Below are 6,814 nucleotides of genomic sequence, written 5' to 3' on the forward strand. Positions count from 1 at the left end.
TTAATAATAATTTTAACAATTATATGTTATATAACTATATGTTATGTAATGTTATATAATTATAGTAATTATGTTCTATAGTTCTAATTATCATATATAATAATATAATAATTATTTTAAATAACAAATTATTTTAATCTTAATTTTTAATCTTATTTTTATTCATTTAAGTGAGGAATAGAAAATGCCAATGTGAGTGAGATAGTCCATGTTTGGCCTACGCCCCAAATAAAGGACACCTATGCCTTCCTTACCCCAGTCAGCAGTATAGAAATCTGTTAGCCCTTAAAGCAGATCTCCTGTTGAGTTCCATACATGGTTAAATAAGAAGCTCATAATATCCTCCAGGGAAGGTCAGGTGAATAGTCTTAGACTCAACATCATGGCCTTTGGCAACTCATTATTTATTTTTAATTTATTTTAATAAACACTAATACAGCAGTAGCTACTATATCCCAGATACTGTTCTAAGCATTTTATAAATATTGACCCAGAGCTTTCCCCAGAAAGAGTAATGAGTCCTATCTCAAGGAGAGCTGAGAAGAGCTGAGAGCTCTGTGTTTCTATCTTATTTTTAGAACTAACACTCTGCCCTTAGTTGAGGAAATCTTTGAACTAAAACTCAGAGTCTCCAACACATAAATTAATATTAGACGAAAAATAAGTAGACAGGAAGTCACAGCCTAGTGAGCCCCACATTTAAATCCCACCATGGGCTTAATTCAAGGAAAAAGGCAGGTGAACCTGAGACTTTCTATAAGAGGTGTGTTGAACTATTAAAATCTGTTACCCTGCTTCTGTGAAACCAGACAACTACCAATAGCATAATTCTTTGAAAGGAATTATGACATTGTATGTCAACTAGAATTCAATTTTTTTTAAAGGAATTTTCTAGTTTAGTTCTTTCCCAGGTCCTTCCTCATCAAGAAAGCCAACAGGTACTTCCCTGCTGGTCCAGTGGTTAAGACTCCACGTTTCCAGTGCAGGGGGCAGGGGTTTGATCCCTGATCAGGGAACTAAGATCCCTCATGCCGTGTGGCCAAAAAAAAAAAGAAAGAAAGAAAGAAAGAAAGCCAACAGACTCTTCAGAAAGGAATATTCTATCATTAACTTATTCCCCCTTTATAGAACACTGAGTCTCAAACGTCCCTTGGCAACTGTGGCTTAAGTAAAAGTCCAGATAACCTCCAGAACAGAGAATGAATAACATTTTCTGACCTCAACCAGCACAAGCCCAGTTTGTACAGGCTAAGCAAGAGTGACTGAAATCAAAAAAATTAACCAGAGAAAGAGAGGGAAACAAATGAAAATGACACCACTGCCACCCAACCTCCCTTCAAGCTACAGAGAGTCTATTATATGTGCATGTAGGAGAACTAAACCTTAAAGACTGTGAACAGCAGTGCTAGATAATTACACAAGATGGAGATAGATCTGAAAGGAAGATCGGCATAAAAAAATAAAGCATTAATAGGCAAATTTTAAAGTGACAATAACTGGAGATGGTGATGTTATTACAGCAAGTACCTTGAAGGAATATGCTTAGGAAAGTACAAGGAGGATGAAATGTATTGAAGAGGAGGTACAGAAGCCAACAGACTGGTCCAGGACTGGTTAGGTGTTGGAAAGACCCAGCTCAGAGACATGAAAGTGGAAAGATTAGTAGTAGCTAAAGGTAGTAGCTTGTGGCAGACCCAGGACTCACAGCTTTTATATATTACTAGAAGGGACCCCACGAGATAAAATCTAGAGAAGCATGTTAAGAAAACAAATATCTGGGCCTGAAAGCAAACAGAAAATAAGGCACTAAGATCCTACAAATAGTGTTAGCTCTACATGTGGTGAAGGAAAGGGACAAAAATCGGGAAACAGGCTAAAATTTTAAAAGCTCAGCAGAGCCGCCTAGGAACAGTAAAACCTCAAAGTAAATATAACGCTACTCGCATAAATTATTCAAAGCTTCCAACACGCAAACAATGAGAAAGGGTAAAGTTTGAGGAATGCTTGGCAGAACAAGAATTGGTTTTCCCTGGGTCCCCTGAAGCCAGAATCTGGAAGTACTAAGGGCAGCTTCAGTTCAGGTATATGTTAAGGATGATTTTCTAGCTGAGATAAATCTATGACAAGGTGGAGACTCTCCCTAGGATGAAGTTTACATAGGCCTAAAGAAATTCTGGAGCAAGAGGCAGTGGCAAAGGCCACAGTGGCATCAGGCTAAAAATGTCTTGAACCCTTTTGGGATGGAGAAACCCAGAGGAAGAGCAAGAGATCAGGACTTGGAGAAGGCCAGACAATTAGCTGTGTGCTTGGGACACACCTACCCCAAATACGTCACTAGACAGAGCCCAATGTAACAGTGCAGCTGGGGACACAGCACTCAAAGGGAAAAAAAAGTGAAAAGGTCTTAAATAGGCACAGAAGGAAAAGAGGGAATTTCAGGCAAAGGCCAGGTGACTGGCCACTATTGTAAACTTTTTAGTTTGCAAGATTAAATGCTTCAAATTCTCCTCTCTGACAAAATATGCTTAGGTTCATTTTCCTCCATATATGGTGAAATGTCTTAATGAACCTCATGACAGGTTATTTCTTCCATAGGTTAAACTCCAGATAGCTGACAGAAAGCCCAGCATCTGGTGAAACTGAAACTACAAGATATTCTCTACTCCCTTTTTTTCACTGTCTACTCTCTTCTCCCCATTTACCACCAAGTCCTCTGCTACAGTCTTTGGTGGGAAAGGCAGCGTGGGTCCTGATGTTTGTTTCGGATGGTTGTGACAGGGGCTCAGGATTTGTTTGTTGTTTCTAAAGTGTTTCAGTAGGGTGGAAATGATCAACTGTGTTAACTGCTACTGATGGATCAAGTAAGATGAGTATCATTGCAAGTAACAATGAAGGTCATTGTTGTCCATGATAAGACCTGTTTTGGTAGAGGGGTGAAAGTGCAAGTCTGACTGAAGTGGATTTAAGAGAGGAAGAAGAGAGGTGAGGCATTGGAGACAGAGACTAAAGACAGGTCTGAGTTTTGCTACAAAGAAGAGAAAATAAATGGAATAGTAAGTCCCTTAGGGAAATGGGATAACAAAGTGTTTTTTGTTTGATTGATTTTTTTGTAAAGAAGGAAGACACTGACACATTCATGCATTCCAGGAATTACTAATTTCCTATTCCATCCTGGAAAACAATCCAATTTTTGTAGTGTCCTCGAGACTTTGAATCCCATTAAAACATCCATGTCTAGCAGCATTTCTCATAGTAGAAATTGTCCTTTCATATTATGGCAATACCTATTCCTACTTATTCACCCTATTCAACATCCCCACACTTTTATCACCACTATTTCATAAATCAAGGACAAAACTAGGCCAAAAAATGAAGACTTTAACTCCAGTGAATACATCTAGAATACAAAAGTTATCTTGAAAGGAGGTCAGAGAAAAATGCTTCATATTCGGCAGAGGATTAAACATGATTCCAGCGTTTAGATATGCAGTCTGATCTCTGAAAACTGTAAGTGAAACATAAACATGGTATTGTTAGCTACAGCTAGAAAGTCATCCACGATTATGACAACAAAAAAAAGAAACAGCATTCTTCATTTCAAAAGAAGATAACCAAAGGAATTGAAATACAATATCATCAGGTTGTAACAGGGAAGAAACTTTGTATTCTATTACAAGTTAATCACTGAAAGGATGTTGCCTATAAGCTTAAATTATACATAATGGCCCATCTCTGCGAACCCTGCCTCCCAGGTAATGAGCATTAAGCTAAAATACTTTTGTTTACCTCACAAGAAACCGCCTGTGAGGCCCACCTGTGATTGGCTGCAGGAAGGACAAAATTAACCCCTCCTGGCCAGAACCAGGACTTTAGCCCCTCCCCTGTTAGTAGAAAAGAAGCCTGACTTCTAACTCAGGGGAGATGGGTGTTTGAGACATGAACGCTTTCTCAGTCTGCTGGCTTTCCAAATAAAGTCTCCATTTTTTTGCCCCAACAACTCGTCTCTCAGAGAGCAGTCTGAGCCTGGACCCTGTAACAAATTGAGGTGAAGCCAGCCAGGAACCTTGCTGCCCATGGCTGGCCAGCCCTAGTCAGGGAATTTTGGGGTAAGGCCCTAGCAGCTGCCGGGACCACTTGTCTTGAGGATGTTCCTCTCAAAGTTTCCCCGAAGCAGCACCGGCTACCCCAGCACTTGGCAGTGGGAGAAAGGAATCGATGTTTGGGAGCCGACGGACTCCATACAGCAGGGTAAGTCGCTCTGGTGTGGACAGCCAGAAACTTTACTCCTCTCTGAGGCTTTTTTCTCCAGAATAAGCCAATTTGTTTTGTATTTGAGTGACATACCCTGTTAGAGAGAGGAAAGTACTTTTACCCTATTTGTGAACCAGTTTGTTTGTTACATTGGTTGCTAGCATTTGTGTGCACCATTTGTGTTTTGTCTTTGTATTTCTGTTTTTTAAAACTGAGGAATGTTTCAACTATCCCTAAAGAAATTCTTCTGAGGCGCGTTTGGGATCAGTGGTCTGATTATAGCTAGGAACCCATGACTAAGAGGAAGATGAACCAAGTGTTGGCCACAGTACATGTTTGGATCTCCACAAAGGGTTTAGGCAGGGTTATCTTGGGACCCCGTGTACCACGTACTGCCACTGCTGCTGTGCTAATTACATTGTTTGTAGTTTCCTGTGTTGTTGGTATATGTAAAACCCCAAGATCAAACTTGAGGGTTTATTTAGGGTTTTCCGGGTTTTTTTGTTTGTTTGTTTCATTTTGTTTGGTACCATTTCTCCAGTTACAGCCAAATCAGTTTTGTGATTTTTAAAACCTTTACTGATGTCAGATGGAGGAAGTGAACAGGAAAAAAACTCTGTCTGTTCTTGTCTGAGAGTGGGGCATTCCCAGAGACAAGAGAAAAGTCCCATTTTGTTCCTAAAATCACCAAAAACCCCAGCCCAGAATTCAGCACAGTTGGTTGATGCCAAGACAAAACGGTTAGAGAGGATCAGTTGCTACCTGTGGTTTTACAATAAAGCACTGAGGAATGGTGGCCTTTGAATGGCTCTAAACAATCCTGCAATTAGAGCTATTCTGTGAAAAAGCAGGGAAGAATGATAAAATCCACTATGTGCAAGCATTTGTGTTGTTACATCAGGGAACATAAGAAAAGGAAAGGAACAAGAGTGAGGATATGTTGCTTCAAACCTTAACTCCTAAGGCTGAGCTAGCTGTCACAGCTGCTCCGGCTGTTATGCCAATATATCCAACCCCTTCCACCACCTCCCGTTTCCTATTCAGCCCCAATTCCCAACACTGAGGCTCAGGAAGTGGTCAGACTGACTCCCTTCCTTATAAGGGTCAATTAGAAAATCCTGTTCGTTCCTGGAGCAGAGGGACCTGGTCTGGTATCAACATCTAAGACCCAACAGGGCACCCAGTTGGGGCGAGGAGCCACTCCTGGGGCAAGGCAATTTCCCTTATGCCATTATCCCGTAGGAGGCCTAAATGCAAACTGACAGCCAGCTGGGATTCTATGGATACATAGTTCTTTCTCCACCTCAGACATTTAATTGGGAAGATCACAACCCTCCTTATAGGTAGCTCCTGTCTGAATTGTTCACTTCTATTTTTGCTACTCACCACACATTACGGGCAGACATACACATTCTTAGTAATATGATGCTTACAACAGACGAAAGGAGAATGGTCATTGATAAGGCCAGGAGAGAAGTGTACCAGCTCCACCTAACAGACCCAAATGGTACCCCTGAAGCTTGGCAGTACCCACAGCTGAACCAAATTGGGATCCCAATGAGGGGAAATGCCCTTATTAGAGCACTACTGTAAGTGCATCTTGGCAGGGCTTTCAAAAGGGGAAACGGGGCTTCCCTGGTGGCTCAGTGGTTGGGAGTCTGCCTGCCGATGCAGGGCACACGGGTTCGAGCCCTGGTCTGGGAGGATCCCACATGCCGCGGAGCGGCTGGGCCCGTGAGCCACAATTACTGAGCCTGCGCGTCTGGAGCCTGTGCTCTGCAACAAGAGAGGCCGTGATGGTGGGGGGCCCACGCATCGCGATGAGGAGTGGCCCCCACTTGCCGCGACTGGAGAAAGCCCCCGCACAGAAACGAAGACCCAACACAGCCATAAATAACTAACTAACTAAATAAATAAATAAAAATTTTAAAAAAGGGGGAAATGAAGTAAAGGAATTTGAACAAAATTCAAATTCAGCAAAAACCAAATGAAGACCCCTCTGGATTTTTGGAAAGGACGTATCAGGCCTACGCACATTATACTGATGCAGATCCCAAAGCCCCTGAAAATACTAGAATGATAAATCTGAACTTTTTTGGACAAAGCACCTCAGATATCCGGAGAAAGTTGAAAAAAATTAGATGATGCATTTGGAACAAACTCTTCTCAGTTTGTAGATGTTGCTTTTAAAGTATTCAACCACAGGGAACAATGACAGAAGAAAGACAATGCAAAATGAAATGCCGTTTTTCTGGCAATGGCATTAGATTCCCAGAAGGTAAGTAACACCAAGAGGTAAGCCACCATTGGGGAAGGAATGGTGCACTTACTGTAAGGAGGAAGGGCATTGGAAAAAATAATGCCTTAGGCTTAATAGAAAAGAAAACAATAAAAGAAAGACAGGAGCTTCTCAGGTGGTAGAAAGAGAGGAACACTCTGATGATAAATGAAGAGGCCCGCAGACTTCCTTGGACTTAAGGCACCCAATTCCAATTTCCCCACAGGAGCCCCAGGTAAAACTGACAGTGGGAGATGAGCTGATTGACTGATAAGTATGGGTGCA

The sequence above is a fragment of the Balaenoptera borealis genome, assembly GCF_965194805.1.
Source record: "Balaenoptera borealis genome assembly, chromosome: 1".
Classification (NCBI taxonomy): Eukaryota; Metazoa; Chordata; class Mammalia; order Artiodactyla; family Balaenopteridae; genus Balaenoptera; species Balaenoptera borealis.